Consider the following 18,012-nt stretch of genomic DNA (forward strand, 5'->3'; position numbering starts at 1 on the left):
AGGCTAAAAGGTAGAGATAAAACAATGGATGGAAATACATTTATAAATAATGGAAATAGGTGGGAAAAGAAAAATCTATAGAAATTATTGGAAAAAAGGGGGATCGGAAAGGGGGTGGGGATGGAGGAGAGAGTTCATGATCTAAAATTGTTGAACTCAATATTCAGTCCGGAAGGCTGTAAAGTGCCTAGTCGGAAGATGAGGTGCTGTTCCTCCAGTTTGCGTTGAGCTTCACTGGAACATTGCAGCAGGCCAAGGATGGACATGTGGGCATGAGAGCAGGGTGGAGTGTTGAAATGGCAAGCTACAGGGAGGTTTTGGGACATGCTTGCAGACAGACCGAAGGTGTTCTGCAAAGCGGTCACCCAGTCTGCGTTTGGTCTCTCCAATGTAGAGGAAACCACATTAGGAGCAGCGAATGCAGTAGACTAAATTGAGGGAAGTGCAAGTGAAATGCTGCTTCACTTGAAAGGAGAGTTTGGGCCCTTGGACGGTGAGGAGGGGGGAAGTAAAAGGGCAGGTGTTGCACCTTCTGTGGTTGCATGGGAAGGTGCCGTGGGAGGGGGTAGACATGTAGGGGGTGATGAAGGAGTAGACCAAGGTGTCCCAGAGGTTCATGCTCTCATCTGGACCTGAAAAAATTTATTAATTTTGCTTCCAATTTCCACCACTCCATCATTTTCACATGGTTCATCTCTGACACTTCCCTTCCCTTCCTTGACCTCTCTGTCTCAATTTCTAGTGATAGACTGTCCACCAATATTCATTACAAGCCTACCAACTCCCACTAGCTACTTCGACTACAGCTCCTCACACCCCGCTTCCTGTAAGGAATCCATCCCATTCTCTCAGTTCCTTCGCCTCCGTTGCATCTGTTCTGATGATGCCACTTTCAAAAACAGTTCCTCTGACATGTCTTCCTTCTTCCTTAACCGAGGTTTTCCACCCACGGTAATTGACAGGGCCCTCAACCGTGTCCGGCCCATCTCCCGCGCATCCGCCCTCACGCCTTCTCCTCCATCCCAGAAACATGATAGGGTCCCCCTTGTCCTCACTTATCACCCCACCAGCCTCCGCATTCAAATGATCATCCTCCGCCATTTCCGCCAACTCCAGCATGATGCCATCACCAAACACATCTTCCCTTCACCCCACCTGACGGCATTCTGCAGGGATCGTTCCCTCCGGGACACCCTGATCCATTTGTCCATCACCCCTTTCAGTCTGTCTGCAAGCATGACCCAAACCTCCCTGTCGCTTGCCATTTCAACACCCCACCCTGCTCTCATGCCCACATGTCCGTCCTTGGCCTACTGCAATGTTCTGTGGTGGCCTAAAGACAACTATCGGGGGAGCCCACCAGTATTGAAAGGGTTAATGGAGCAATTGAATTAAATGCTTGAGCCTAAGAGAAAAACACTGCAACCTTGAAGAACAATAGCACCTTGTCTGACCACGATAGTAGAACGGGCTTTGAGACATTCCATGTGTCTCTCTCTTGGGCCAAATGTAATCAAAGCTGTGATAGTCAAATTATAAACAACTGCACCTGTGGTGTAGGAATGGAAATTCACTGGAACATGGATTGGTCAGTAAACTTATGCAAATAAATGGATTGAGATGTACAAAATTTACTGATTGGTTGTAAAATGCTTTTAAGCAAGTCTCTGTGTATTCTGCTTTGAGATGGTACAATAGCTCTCGCTGTATTGTTCTCCCTTGTGCACAAGTAATAAACGACGAAATGATGCCTCGGTGTGATTAATCTCCGACGGTTTCTGGAGGTTCCACGGAGATGACTAACCCCTGGGGTTGAGTCACGGAGCAGCAGCGTTAGGAACTCACGGTTCAGGGACTCCTCAGTCCACGGCAGCCCCACTTGGGCTTCTGGAGTTCGTTGACCTGCGATCTGCCTTCGCCTGCCTCATTGTGGCTGACTCTCAGGGTAAGTCATCTGTTTAAATATTTGGGAGATTAATTTGGCTAGTAATATGATGTAAGTAGTAGTAGTATTCCCAGGGGTTCGAGTTCCCTGGAGGAGAAAAGTAAGTAATTTTTGTGGGGTTTTTTTAGTGTGTGTGTATTAATAAGTAAAAAAAAAGGGAAATATGACATCAAAGAAACCCCAAGTTCCCCCTTTGAAGGGAACCCCAAATGCATACAGGTATGTCCATTATGGGTCTGAAATTGTCCAACATGTTTCTGATTGGGTAAAATGGACCCAAGGTAAGGGGGAGAGTTTCCTGCCAGACGGAACTTTTAATCGGAATAGGATTGAGCGCTTGTCATTGGTATTAAAGGAAACAGAGAAGTCAGATAAGAAGAATTTGGGTTGGCCTGTGTACCTCCAGTGGAAGGATGAAACGCAGAAACGGGCTGATGAGTGGAGGAATGTGAGAAAAAGCGCAAGCAAATTAATTATAAAGAAAAATCCAGGATCCTGGTCGCGCAGTGAACTGCGCAGCCCCTAGCAGCCCTGCCATCCGATGATGAGCACAGTGAAGAGGACTGGCCTGTCTACCAGTCACCTCCTCCTTATCATAATCCTGAGCAGCTTCCACTCCCAGCGGCTGCTGCTCCACCGCCACACCCCCACCCGCCCCCCCTGTAGACGCACCAGAACCTGATAGTACCATCAGTGTACGAACCCGATCCCGCTCCCAACGGAGACGGAATTCAGACCCTTCACCCTCCGGTGCCACGATACAAATGCCAATGAGAGCATTACCTAATGCCGCGGGAGGTCAAATGCAAGTTTATCATCCATGGACACCCTCCGAGTTACGAGCAATTGCTGAATCCACCCCAGACCCTAGAGAGGGGGGTTGAGAAGTTTGTACAGAAACTTGAGATTCGCTGTAAATGTCATAACCCTACTTGTGATGATATGGATATGGTTCTTGATACTTTTTTGGGTACTCAGCGCTGGCGACCAATTCGGGACACTTGTGAGTGGCCACTGCCTGGCCATGATCCAATTACTGCAGATCAGGAGACACAACTTCGGCAGCGCATTTGTACAGCCGTGTGAAAGGCTTTTCCTGATGTAATTGATTGGCGTAAAATCCATAATACAGTGCAAAAACCCGATGAGGATGTTTGTGGTTATGTCGAACGATTCCGCAATGTGTTTTTAAAATGTGCTGGTGTTAATCCTCAGGATTCTATTCCGGCTCTTGTACAGGGATTGCAGCCTGACCTTAAGAAAGCCTTCTCCCTTACTTAGGTTGGGTGGGAAGGTATGGACAATCTTCAAGAAATTATTGGTTCCCTCCAGCATTGCGAGCGCCAATTGAACCGATGCCAGAAACCCCCTTAGAAAGGCATAATGGCGCCGGTGGCAACGCCTCCACCTGCACCTCCGCTTGCAGTTACCTGCTTTGGCCCCTGAGTTTTACATTGGCCCTCAATTGGCTTCTCAGCTGTCTAACTTTTATCTCTACCCGTCCCAACCTGCCATGTGGCCTCAAAACATGTGGCGACACGTTGCCCGGGGGAATCGTAGGTGCGGCAGGCGGAGAGGTCGCTGGGCAGGACCAAGGGTGGGGGGGTGGTGGTGAGGGGCCGCTTAAATTGTTATAATTGTGGTGAGGGGGTGGGGGGGGGGGGTGGAATTGGGCGTGTATTTGCCCTCAGCCGCCAGCTGCTTCGGAGCAAGCTGTGCTTCAGCGGCTATTAGCTCCCAGCCCACACGCGAATCCTTTCTCTGCCCCCCAATCAGATCCCTATCTTTTTTCAGATGAAGTTTCATAGTTTGCCTTTGTGAGATTTGAACTCTTGATAGTTTTGCCATTGTGAGATTTGAACTCCAATCAGATCCCTATCCCGCCCTTCAATCAAATACTCCTCAGACGAGCACCTACTCAGTAGCCAATCCGTTTGGGGGGTATGACGCGATAGGGTCGCCACCACGCCCTTTCACCTCTCATTACCATTGAGGAACCCACCGTCCCTTTGCCTGTTAATGGCCATCTTTTGCATTTCCTGATCAATACTGGGGCGACTTATACAACCCTTTCCCCCTGTCGAAGTTCCTGATGTCGTTCCCTCGAGGGATTGCATTTCCATTGCCGGAGTTTCGGGACAGCCGCTTTCACTGCCAATTTCTGAAGAAGTGCCCTTTGACCTGAACGGGCAGAAAGGGTCCCATCGATTTCTCTTCGGAGCTGACGTTCCGGTTAATCTTTCGGGTCGTGACCTCCTCTGCAAACTTGGATGTACTTTGATCTGTTCTTATAATTCTATTGCTCTTCAAGTTCCCAAATCCACTTATTCCACAGTCATTGGCCTTCTACAGGAAGATGTTTCTCGTCATTCTCATGTTTGGTGGTGGAATTTTGGACATTGTGATTCATCTGGTAAATTTAGCACTTTGTTGCTCCGATTCCTTACTGACCTCCATGTTTCCACTGTAATGGCTGTCCACCCACCCCTGCAGCACTGGGTTTCAGGATCTTCACTGTACAGCTTACTACTCTGCCTGCTCGGATCACCAGTTTGCTCGTGAGGTAACAGGCCATCTGGGTGAGTGTTATGTTCTCTCTATATCCTCTCTTTGCGTTGGACCTGAAGGCGTTGCGGCTTCTGTATCCCTTCCTCCAGCTGCCCAACCATTATTTCAACTCAGGGAGAGTTGCGCCTCATGTCACCCTTTGTGTTTCCATTGGGTATCAGGCCAGGGATCTTGGTCCTATGGTGTACCGCCTTCAGTGCACAGATCCCCAGTCATCTGTGCCATTGATGGATGGTTGCCTGAATATCTGTGATTAGGCCATTCAATTTGTTCTTTCCATGCCCCTTGAATACCCTTCCTATTTTCAGCACCGCGCTTTAGACAGTGTGACCACTCATTTCCCGAGGGACCTGCTGACTATCCCCAATACTTTATGGGCTGAGGGTCCTAATGATGTTGGTCGGGTGTTGTCAGCAGAGCCTTTTCGGGTGCGTTTGGATCCCTCTAAGCTTCTCCCTCTGAAAGCTCAATACCCCCTTAACCCTGAGGCAATGGAAGGCATAAAACCCATCCTTCAAGACCTTCTAAGCTCCGGCGTCATTGTTCCTACTGTTAGCCCCTGTAACACTCCTATAATCCCTGTACGGAAGCCAGGCAAGAATACCTGGCGTTTTATCCAGGACTTGCGGGCAGTCAACGCCTGTGTAATTCCGGCCTATCCAGTAGTAGCCAACCCGGTTACCATACTCACTTGTGTTCCCCCTAACTCTACTTATTATACAGTTGTTGACCTCTGTGGAGACTTTTTCTCCATAATTATACACCCCGACTCTCAATTCCTTTTTGCCTTCACTTCGTATGGTGCTCAGTATACATGGACTGGTTACCCCAGGGGTATACCGAAAGTCCGACTATTTTCTCCTGCGCCCTCGAGGCAGACATTGCCGATGTCTCCTTTCCAGGAAATTCAACCCTCCTTCAGTACGTCGACGACTTGCTTCTCTGCTCTTTGTCCGGGCAGACTTGTCTCGACAACTCCTTCATCCTCCTGAAAGCCTTAGGCCTCTTGTGAAAAGTTACAATTTTGCCGATCCCATGTTGAGTATTTGGGTCATGTTCTTGATGGCCCTGCTCGACTCCTGTCTAGGCGCCATGTTGAGAATCTCCCCTCCCCTTCCCTGTGCTAAAAAGGACCTCATTCATTTTCTTGGCATGACGGGGTATTGTGGATCACTAATTACGTGGAACTCATTAGGCCTTTGCAGGATCTCGCCCTCCCTTCGGTGCCTGAGGACCTCGCTTGGGAGTTGGACTCCCAAGCCGCTTTCGCAGCCCTCGAGACAGCCCTTATTTCTGCTCCTGTCTTGGGCCTTCCAGATTATACTAAACCTTTTCGCCTCCATGTTCATAAGGGTTGCGGTTTTTCACAGGGAGTGCTTACTCAGTCCCACGGGGATGCCCAGCGGCCGGTTGCTTATTACAGTACTCGCTTAGATCCTGTTGCGCGTGGTTATCCCTCCTGTATCCAATCCGTTGCAGCAGCCTACCTCACTGTTGTTGCTGCCCAGTCCCTCACCCTCGGATACCCTATTGTTTTGCATGTCCCCCATGCAGTTGCGGCCCTCCTTAATCATTCGGCCACCCAACACCTCACCACCGCCCACGTCACCCGGTATGAAACGGCCCTTTTAGGGGATCCCTCATTAGCTATTGTCCGATGCACCACCGTCAATCCTGCTACCCTGTTACCCACGGAGAAAGACAACGAGCCTCATGATTGTGTCACCATTCTTCAGCACTCCACTCAACCTCGCCCAGATCTGCAGGATCATCCTTTGTTAAACTCCAACCTCGTTCTTTTTGTTGACGGTTCCTCTACTCGATCACCAAACAGCAATTTACTTACCGGCTATGCTATTTGTGATTCCTATTCTGTTATTGAAGCAGCGCGTCTACTATCCTGCTCTGCCCAGGCTGCCGAACTATTCGCCCTTATACGAGCTTGTATATATGCAGCCAAGCAATCGGCTAATATCTATACCAACTCTCGATATGCCTTCGGTGTGACACATGATTTTGGACAGCTTTGGAAACTCCGGGGTTTCCTCACGTCAGAGGGAACCCCCATCCACCATGGGCAGCTCATCGTTAACCTGTTAACGGCTATCCAGCTCCCCTCCTCCCTTGCTGTTATTAAGTGCTCTGCCCATACACAGGGCAATGACTTTGTCTCTCACGGTAATGATAGGGCTGACCGTGCCACCCATGCGGCTGCAGCCGGTCTCGCTGGGTCTGTGGTTCCCCTTTGTTATCAGGTTGCAACCCCTTCTCCTGTAGCTAGTCTAACTGATCTTGTTCACTTGCAGTCACAGGCATCTACCCCTGAATGGGACAGTTGGATTCAAGTATCGTACACACAACACTCCGATGGTCTTTGGATTTCTTCTGATGGCCGTGCTGTTGCCCCTGCTTCACTCCTGCCCTGAATTGCCCGCATGTTACATTCATTTTCCCATGCGGGCAAAGGGGGGATGAACAGAATGGCACAGCAGATGTGGTTAGTGCCTGGGTTTGTCGCCACGGCAGCAAAAATAGCTTCACAATGTCTGTTTTGTCAACGACATAACCCAGGCAAGACGCCCACAGTGACTGCTGGTACGGGACCCCAGCCATGGGGCCCGTTTGTACACCTACAATTGGACTTTATACAAATGCCTAAATGTACGGGATATAATTATGTTTTAGTTATCGTATGTTTGTTCTCACGATGGGTGGAAGTGTATCCCACCCGATGGAATGATGCTGTTATTGGTGTAAAATTGCTGTTACATGAATACATACCCAGGTTTGGGATACCAGTGATTTTATCGAGTGATAATGGACCTCATTTTATCGCTAAAGTGATGAAGGAACTGTTGAACACTTTACAATGCAACCATCACCTTTCCTGCCCAGTCTACTGGGTCGGTGGAAAGACAAAATGGTATTCTGAAAAACATACTAGCTAAATTATGTGAAGAAACTGGTTTGAAATGGCCTGAAGCTCTACCCTGGCACTCATGATTATGCGCTCTCACCCTAACCGTACCACCTCCCTCTCTCCTTATGAAGTTGTAATGGGACGACCTATGCGCCTCCCAGTGGCCCCACCTTTGTCTGCGAGGGAAATGGACATCCACGCTATGGATGAGGGAATAATTACCTACTGTAGAGCGCTTACTAATTCTCTTAAAATTTTGCATACATAGGTAGTAGAAGCTCAGAAAAAACCCACCATTGAAGACTGCCATCGATACCAGCCCGGGGACCTAGTCCTGGTAAAGACATTCAGGAGAAAGAACTGTTTGGAACCTCGAAGGGAGGGGCCTTTCCAAGTCCTGCTCACCACCCATACGGCCGTGAAGGTTGAAGGATGACCCTTGTGGATCCACGTATCGCACGTCAAGCAGACGCTGACCTCGGACAGAAGTGCTTGTGCAGGAACTTTAACTGAACCATCAGAATGCTGACTCTGATTTGGATCCTGCCCTGCGTGGTCCTTGCAGGGGCATGGTCTACTAATTCTGCAGTTCAACGCATGCAGGTCGTAGCCTTGCAAACTAATCAGACTGATTGTTGGATTTGTACTCATTTTCCTGTTGACCCCTCCTCTGCAGAGATGCATTTTCTGGCTCTCCCTGTGGGTGCAGCATGGCCCCGAGGCAATACAGGGGCCCTCATCCATCGGGCACCCATTTGGAGGCAGGAACCTACTTTTGTGGTTGTCAAGGGAAAGGCCTGGCTATGTGTCAGAAGAAATAATACCAGGGGTAGTGTTCGGGTGGGCGAGCTGAAACAGGATACCTGTGCCTACCTTGCTGATTGTAACTATCAGGAGACTCGATTCCGATTCTACAACCATGCGGGTCCTATGACTACCTTTTGGGAATGTAAGGCTAATGAGGTGAAGTGTCTTTCGCAGGTCCCAAAATCTGAAGATATACTCTCATATTTTAATAGGAATAGGTGTGATTGCCAACGGTAATACCATCTCACCCTAAACAATTCCACCTCCCACTTGGACCTCTGATGGCAACTATACTGAAGAGTCCAAGTCTTGCAATTACAAAAGTCAGTCCGGATGCCCCGACTTGTTGGCTCTGAGGGTGTAATGATTCAGTCGGACCTGCCGTGTTCGTTGGTATGCCCAGGCAAAAACTCTTGTCGTAGAGAGGTGGCTTAACTTTTGTCAAAATTCTCTTGGTATCCTACTCTTGTCCGCAATGGTTCATTTTGGTTCTGCGGGAACAGGGCATACAAAACCCTCCCTGTCGATTGGGCAGGCACCTGCACCATTGGTTATATTGTCCCTGAGACCTTTGGGGTCAAGAACCTCTCCATAACCATCTAGAGCCTGTGAAGCATCATAAACGATCAACCTGGAACCCACTTGTAACCCGCAACACCGGATTCCACCAATTTGTGAGGGCCTTTATCCCAGGTCTAGGGGTCTCAGAGCTGGAAAAGGCCATTATCGATATTTCCGCCACCTTGGAACTTATTGAGATTAAGACCATTGACGCCATCCAGAATTTGCAGTTAGAAACCAAGTCCCTTTTCAAGGTTGTCCTCCAGAACCGTATGGCCCTAGGTTTCCTATTAGCAGCGCAGGGGGGAGTCTGTACAGCTACTAATGAGACATGTTGTTTTTACATTAACAAGGACCAGAGGATTGAGACTGATGTGCATTTCATTCAGGACCAAGTGTGCCTCCTCCATGCAGTTGCCCAGGAGGAACCCATTGACTGGTGGGGGTGGCTCCCTAATATCGGGGGATGGTTTGGAGGCCCTTTTAAAATCATGCTCAAATGCCTTGTTTTGCTTTGCTTATTGTTTTGTATGTTATTATTCAGCTTATCCTCTGTTGCATCCGCTCTATCTGCCGACTGCAGAACTTCCAGAGCCCTAGTGATAAGCAAGTTGTCTATTCTCTCCCCATCCTCCGGAATCAGGATTCCATTGAGGAAGAGGCTCGGAGATTAGGTTATATCGAACTTGGCTAAGAGTGGAGGATTGTCCTTTCAGGACAAAGGGGGGAGTGTGGTGGCCTAAAGACAACTATAGAGAGAGCCCACACGGTGTTGAAAGAGTTAATGGAGCAATTGAATTGAAAAACACTGCAACCTTGAAGAACAATAGCATCTTCTCTGACCACGATAGCAGGACGGGCTTTGAGACATTCCATGTGTCTCTTTCTTGGGCCGAATGTAATCAAAGCTGTGATAGTCAAATTATAAACAACTGCACCTGTGGTGTAGGAATGGAAATTCACTGGAACATGGATTGGTCAGTAAACTTATGCAAATAAATGGATTGAGATGTACAAAATTTACTGATTGGTTGTAAAATGCTTTTAAGCAAGTCTCTGTGTATTCTGCTTTGAGACGGGACAGTAACTCTCACTGTATTGTTCTCCCTTGTGCACAAGTAATAAATGGGATTTCTACAATGAAAAGATGCCTCGGTGTGATTAATCTCCAACAGTTCCAGTGAAGCTCAACATGTCTGCCAATGATTATAATATTCATTGTCTGTACTGATACACCTTGTGATTCATGTGGTAAAAGTTGAACCTGATTTTATTTTGTGATGGTGATTTTGAAATGGTTTGAAATGTTGCTGAAGATTTATGAGTAAAGTATATTTTTGCAAAAAAAAAACTTTACAGCCTTCCGGACTGAATATTGAGTTCAACGATTTTAGATCATGAACTCTCTTCTCCATCCCCACCCCTCTCTGATCCCCCTTTTTTCCAATAATTTATTTGGATTTTCTTTTCCCACCTATTTCCATTATTTTTAAATGTATTTCCATCCATTGTTTTATCTCTACCTTTTAGCCTATTTCGATCCCTTCCCCCCACCCCATCCCCACTAGGGCTATCTGTACCTTGCTTGTCCTGCTTTCTACCCTTAATTAGCACATCCCTTAGATAATATCACCACCTTCAACACCTCTTTGTCCTTTTGCCTATGACATATTTTGGTTATCTCCACCTATCACTGGCCCTCTATCCAGCTCTACCTATCCCACCCGCCCCGACCCCCCACTTAAACCAGCTTATATTTCACCTCTTTTCTATTTTTCCTTAGTTCTGATGAAGAGTCATAAGGACTCGAAACGTTAACTGTGTTCCTCTCCGCAGATGCTGTCAGACCTATTGAGTTTTTCCAGGTATTTTTGTTTTTGTTTTGGATTTCCAGCATCCGCAATTTTTTGCTTTTATCCTACATCTAGTGATAGGAGTACGGTTTTTCAGTTACAAAGCATTAACAGCACAGAAACAAGCCATTCGACCCAACTGATCTATGCCGATGTTTATGTTCCACATGAGCCTCCTCCCACCCACCTTAATCTCATTCTATCAGCATATCCTTTTATTCCTTGTTTCCTCATGAACCTATCTAGCTTCCCCTTGAATACATCCACGCTATTCACCTCAACCACTCCATCGAGCAGCAAGCTCCACATTCCAACCACTCTCTGGGTAGAGTTTTCTCCTGAACTCCTTATTGGATTTATTTGGGACTATCTTGAATTTATAGCTTCTCATGTTGGCCTACCCCAGAAGTGGAGGCGAGAGTTGGATTCTGAAGAAGGAGGGTGAGAGCAGGATAACAGATTTTGAAATGCTGGTACAGGGTGCTGAGAGACAGCTGAATGGACAGAAAGACCAATGAGTGGGTTGGATCAAGGGGACGAGTACAGGAAAATCACAGAATTGATACGGTGCAGAAGGAGGCCATTCAGCCCATTGTGTCTGTACCGGCTCTCTGAATGGGCAATTCCCTTATTGCCATTCTGGTGCCTACTCCCCGTAACCCTGCACATTCAGATTAATAGTCTAATTCCCTTTGAATGCTTCAGTTGAACCTGCCTCCACCATACTCTCAGGCAATGCATTCCAAGACCTTTACCGCCCGCTGCGTGAAAGAGACTTTTCCCCATATCACTTTTGCTTCTTTTACCAATGACTTTAAAGATGTGTGCTCTCGTTCTCGACCTTTTCACGACAGGGGACGGTTTCTCGTTGCTAAGTACAGTTGGAGAGAGAAAGATCGCCAAGTACAGGCATTGGAATTGAAGAACCAACAGCCTTATCCTGGCAACAAATGAAGGAGAAATTGAGGGTAAAAACTGATGAGGTAAAAGAAAAACCCGATGGGTGGAAAACATATTCGTGTTGAGGGAGACGGTTGCTTAGTGATAATGTCATTGACCTTATAATACAGAAACTCAGGCTAATGTTCTGGGGACATGGGTTCAAATCCCACCACAGCATCAAACCCCCCATCAACCTTCCTTCCTGAAAGATGTTGCCCCATGTCGGGGGACACTCTTCCCCCAACCTGCCCTGTTCCTCATGTGGGAGTAGCAGTGCCCATTCCAATTCCAATCCAGCATCCAGGCACATCCCTTTAATTTAAATTCCAGTAATAAAATCTGTAGCTGAAGCTAGTCTCAGTAATGGTGACCATGAAACTATAATCGCTGGTTCACCAAGTAAGGAAATCTGCTGCCTTCACCCGGTCTGGCCTACATGTGACTCCAGACCCACAGCAATGCGGTTGATTCTTGGTTGCCCTCTGGAATGGCCTAGAAAGCCACAAGTTCAAGGGCAATCAGGGATGGGCAACAAATACTGGCCTTGCCAGCAACAAATAAAAACAAACATTGAAATGTGGACTGAGAGAGGATTGAAGAAAACCAAAGAACCAAAACAATGCAACAGCCCCACTAAGACTATGGCAACAATGAATGAATTAACAAGTGGAAACATTTTCTCTATATCTGCCCTATCAAACCTCCTCACATTTTTAGAGACCTCTATCAGGTTACCCCTTGGCCTTCTCTTTTCTAGAAAAAAGAGCCCCGACCTATTTGGTCTTTCCTGATAGTTCAAGATGTGTTTGGTGGTGGCATCATGCTAGAGTTGGCAGAAATGGCGGAGGATGATACTTTGAACGCAGAGGCTGGTGGGGTGAAAAGTGAGGACAAGGGGGCCCCTATCATGGTTCTGGGTGGGAGGGGAAGGTGTTGGGGCAGAGGCATGGGAGATAGGACAGACACAGCTGAGGGCCTGTCAACCACAGTGGAGGGGAAACCTTGATTAGGGACAAAGGAAGACATGCCAAAAGGACCGTTTTGGAATGTGGCATCATCGGAGGCGAAGGAACTGAGAGAATGGGATGGAGTCCTTACAGGAAGCGGGATGTGAGGAGCTGTAGTCGATGTAGCTGTGGGAGTCAGTGGGCTTGTAATGAATATTGGTGGACAGTCTGTTGAGACAGAGAGGGCAAGGAAGGGAAGGGAAGTGTCGGAGATGGGCCATGTGAAAATGATGGAGGCGTGGAAATTGGAAGCAAAATTGATAAATTTTTCCAGGTCCAGACGAGAGCATGAAGCAGCACCGAAACAGTCATCGATGTACCGAGAAAAGAGTTGTGGGAGGGGTCCGGAGTAGGACTGGAACAAGGAATGTTCCACATACCATGTAAAGAGACAGGCATAACTGGGGCTCATGCGGGTACCCATAACCACAAGGAGATATTAGGTCAGGTGACCAAAGGCTTGGTCAAAGAGATAGATTTTACGGAGCCCCTGAAGGGAGGAAAGAAAGAGAGGCGGAGAGATTTCCAGGGGTGGGAGGTGGGAGGGTGTGGGGGGGGTGGGGGGGGGTTGAATTCCAGAGCTTGGTGCCCAGGCAGCTGAAGGCACGGCCTCCAGTACTGGAGAAGTTAAAATTGGGGATGCTGAAGAGGCCAGGGTTAGAGTAGCACAGGTGTCTCAGAGGGTTGGTAAGGCTGGAGGATAACTCAGAGATAGGAAAAGATGAGGCCAGGGAGAAACTTACAGTAAAGTGCCAGAGGTTACAGATCCAGCATTGGCGGTGGCAACAGCTTGAGGTTGTGGCACCTATGAAAGCACGTTGCAATCATTAGATTGATCACAGTTTATAAAATGGCTAGTGTGGCAGCATAACCAAAACGCTGACTACGCAAAGAAGGGGTCGCACAAAATGCTATTCTGAGTTTCAGCAAAATGAACACTTTTTAGTTAGATGTTCCTTGACTGAAACAGAATCTGGCAACAAATATTTTGGCTAATGTGTGGCTCAGCTATTGATCTGTATGGTCACTGAGTGATGGGGAACAGCAAGGTGCCGGATTGAATCCCTGGTCTGTGATGAATTAGTTAATTGTACCGACATAGTGTGAGCATTTCTAGATGTTCCCTTACTTCAGTAAGTGGCGATGGTTCAGGTTTGAGTGTGTAATTTAGAGATGTTCCCATAACAGTACCTCACTGTATCAAAAGTTTGAGAGGAACAGGTCCCACCAGGAGAACTGCATGTGTTTTCTGCATGTGTGACTGGTGTGCCTGTTGATACACTAGCCATGGTGTCTGTACACCATCTAGTGTATGCATGTGTGTGTGCATTTTTGCATGTGTGTGTGTGTGTGTGTGTTGTAGTATAAGAACATAAGGAGAGGAGTAGGAGTAAGCCAAACATCCCCTCGAGTCTGCCCCATCGTTGTTGAACTTATATATTAACTCCAATTCCATGTCCTATTCCCACATGTCTATGTTTTTGTGTGCATGTTTGTCTGGTAACAAACACACAAACCATGGAGACACATCTTGTCAGTGACTTTGCAGTCCTCAGTCTGAGAAGGAATTGTTACCCTGCTTTAGACTAGACAGAAAAGAGGGATTGTTTATTTCCTGGCCCTTTGGGGGGAGGGTCAAGACACTGATGTAAAATGATTGGCAAAAGAACCAGAGGCGACATGAGGCAAAGCTTTTTCAAGCAGCGGGTGATCAGGATCTGGAACGCGCCTGCCAGAAAGTGTGATGGAGGCAAATTCAATTGTGACTTTCAAAAGGGGATTGGATAATTATCTGAAGAGAAAGGATTTGAAGGGTTACATGGGAAAGACGCGGGAGCAGGACCAGCTGAATTGCATTCACAGAGAGTTGGCATGGATCCGACTTGTCAAATAGCCTCCTCTATGCTGTACCTATTTGATGATTCCATGATGTGCCCCTTTCCGATCGGCAGACGGTTAAGAGACATTCCATGCCTGAACTGCTCGGATCTCAGTGCTGGCACTGTGTATATGGACAGGAATTGACACAGTTATGAAGGCCTTCACAGTTGGTTGATATTCCCTTTTCTAGGCTGTCCCATGAAGTACTAGCAGCCCACCTGGAAATGTGGAGGTAATTTTACATCTGCTTTCCACCCCACCTCGTCTACAGAAAGTCAAATTGTTTTCTAAAGTCGGGGTGGGGGGGGGTTGGTTTCAATAAAAATTTAGCCCCCCTTGTACCTCAGGACTACCCAAAAGTCAGCACTTTCAGAAGAAGGGAAGGAGAAAATTAAAAAACACACAAATAAAAAAGTGAAATCTCAAACTGTTTTTGCAAAACTTTTGATTTTTACAGTCAAAATTCAGCTGCTGTTTAAACATGGTTTGAAATCTTATAACTGTGACTGGAAACAGTTGCAGTACTGTTATATGCTTGCAGGTGGCGCAACTGAGCTCATTGGGGTGTTCCATCAGTATTGAGCTTCCTGAGCATCTGGTTCCACATCTGGCACTGGGATTCTTGCAGATTCCCACAACTATTTTGATCGCGTTTTATCCCACTCTTTCTTTAAACAAAGGCTTCATCCTTTTCTCTTAGCCTCCATAGGTCAGCTGGTAGCCCATTCGGCCCCTGAGGCAGAAGGTTGTGGGTTCTAGTCCCACTCCAGAATCTTGAGCACAAAAAAAATCAAGGCCGCCACTGCAGTGCAGCGCTGAGGGAGTGCTGCACAGTTGGAGGAGCAGCCGCTCGAATGAGACATTAAACCAAATCCGCACTTGCCTTCTCAAGATTCCATGGCGCTACTTCAAAGAATGGCAGAGGAATTCTCTAAGTCTCCTGATTTCCTGATGCTGTTTGTGGGAGCTTGCTGTGCAGAACTCGGTTGCCGTGTTTGCTACATTATAACAGTGACAACACATCAAAAGTACCTCATTGGCTGCATAGTGTTTTGGGACATTCTGAGGTCAGTGCTATAGAAATCCAGGTCTTTATTTTTTGCATTAGTCACAATATGTTGAGAGAAATGGGAGCATAATGGTAATGTTTCTGGACTAATAATCTAGCACGTGGAATAATGCTCTGGGGACATGAATTCAACCTTGGCAGTGGGGGGGAATTTAAATTCAAATAATGAATAAATCTGGAATCAAGCGCAGGTCTCATTAATAATGATCACAAAACTACTGGATTCTTGTGAAACCCCATCATGTTCATTAATGCAAGGGAGGGAAACCTGCCATCCTTACCTGGTCTGGCCTACATGTGACTCCAGGCCCACAGCAATGTGATCTTAGCTGCCCTCTGAAACAGCAGAATATCAAACCCTACAAGGGGAGAAAACACTATGGGTATACCTGGATTGAAATGGTTCGAGAAGGCTGCTCACCACCACCTTCTCAAAGGCAATGAGAGTTGGCCAATAAATGCTGGCCTTGCCAGTGGCACTCACCTCCCAAGAATTAATTTTAAAAAGCCATTCACTGTATGTGAAAAGACCTGAGAGATGCCGTGTAGAGTTTTTAAAAATTTGGTCTTTCATGGGATGTGGGCAATGTCAGCATTTGTTGCCCATCCCTAATTGCCCTTGAACTGATTGGCCTGCTGGGCCATTTAAGCGTCAGCCACATCGCTGTGGGTCTGGAGTCATATGTAGGCCCAGACTGGGTAAGGACGGCAAATTTCCTTCCCTAAAGGACGTTTGTGAACCAGATGGGGTTTTATTTAAATGATAATTGATGACAGTTACATTGCTGAGACCAGCTTTAAACTCCAGATTTTATTAATTAAATTTAAATTCCATGCACCAGCTGCCATGGTGGGATTTGAACCCATGTCCCCAGGGCATTAGCCTGGGCCACTGGGTCACTAGGCCAGTGATATCACCACTAATAACTCTTGGTAACTTCTGTTTTTTTGATGACTTTGAAGATTTCTGTACCAGAGCTTCTGAAACCTGCTTTGCTTCTCTCCTGCCAAATTTTTCTTTTAATTGTGGTGAAACAGACTTTTCACTGTGGTCGCTCCATTCCCCATGACTCCATTCTAATGCTTTTCTACATCTTCGCACATCAACAAGCTCCCTCTGATCCTCACTTTCCATTCCTGGGATTTGGCAAAGCCGCTCCCATTATTTGTTTCGCCTTCAACATGGCCCCATCCTCCATTCATGCCTCTCCTTCCCTTCTCTTGTCTCCATGACACCCTCGCTCACCCTCCATCATCTCCTCGGACTCGGGGCAGTTTCACCACTCACTTGAAGCCAATGCCGCCATTCAAACGAATTCTCACATTGGCATCGCAGGACTGGAAGGGAGGAAGGGCAGGGAACCGATTTGGGTGTGAAGAGTGAAGGCACAGGTGAAGAGGTAATCTCAGTCAGGACAACATTTGGGATGCTCCCTGGAGACTGGAGGAATGTTGAGAGTGAGTGGGAGGGAGTTGGTCCGTTGGAATCGATGTTGGTATCAGAATGCTTCTTCAGGCAGAAAAAAAGAGAAAGGTTTGCATTTATATAATGCCTTTCATGACCACCAGGCATCGCAAAGTCCTTTACAGCCAATGACATACTTTCGAAGCGTAGTCACTTTTATAATCTAGGGAACGCAGGAGTGATCCCTAATTGCCTTTGAGCTGAGTGGCTACGAGGCAATTGTATGGGGCAGCTTAGAGTCTTTTACTGCCACCCAAAAGGGCAGAGGGGATCTCAATTTAACATCTCATCTGAAAAACGGCACCTCTGACAATGCAGCACTCCCCCCGGCACCGCACTGGGGTGACAGCCTTGATTTTTGTGCTCAAGTCCTGGAGTAGAGATTGAACCGGGAGTCAAATATGCTAATAGAATTCAAGAAAACTCAGATGTCTGTCTGTGTGGACTTTGCACGTTCTCCCCGTGCCTGCGTGGGGGTTTCCTTCCCACCGTCCAAAGACGTGCTGGTTAGGTAGATTGGCAGCGGTAAATTGTCCCTCAGCATGTGTGTGCCTGTGTGAGTATGAGCCGTGTGATGGATGGCATCCTATCCTTGGTGCACCCTGCCTCGCGCCCATTGCCCACCAGGATAGGCTCCGACTCCCCGGCGAACCTGAATTGGATGAAGCGATTCTGGAAAAGTGAGTGAGTGAGTTAACCTTCCTTTAATTACCTGTATTTCTTATAATTTCTAGGAACAATGGTTAGATTTGTATCAAGCTCCGCTTGTCCTCTTTATCTTACGTGATCAACGCCATCAGAAACAAAGAAACTCGATCTCATTTTAAATTTAACATCGCTGGGTCAGAATGCCAAAATTCCTACCACGGGAGCACCTTCGAACACAAAGAATTCATCCGTTCAAGAAGGAGACAACCACCTCTTCCTCAGGGTAAACAGGGATGGGCAAAAAGTGCAGCATTTGCAGCAATGCCCATATCGCATTGGAAATAAA

At 47.2% G+C, this 18,012-nt stretch overlaps 1 long non-coding RNA gene across 1 annotated transcript; it reads left to right on the plus strand.

Annotated features, from left to right (window-relative positions):
• Positions 1 to 1,246: 1,246 nt before the first annotated feature.
• On the plus strand, positions 1,247 to 9,947 carry LOC121271172. The gene is made up of 2 exons (XR_005941689.1): positions 1,247 to 1,945; positions 7,702 to 9,947. It is a non-coding gene; the product is annotated as an uncharacterized LOC121271172 (long non-coding RNA).
• The last annotated feature ends 8,065 nt before the right edge of the window (positions 9,948 to 18,012 follow it).

Source organism: Carcharodon carcharias, chromosome 30, assembly GCF_017639515.1.
Source record: "Carcharodon carcharias isolate sCarCar2 chromosome 30, sCarCar2.pri, whole genome shotgun sequence".
In the NCBI taxonomy this organism is placed as follows: Eukaryota; Metazoa; Chordata; class Chondrichthyes; order Lamniformes; family Lamnidae; genus Carcharodon; species Carcharodon carcharias.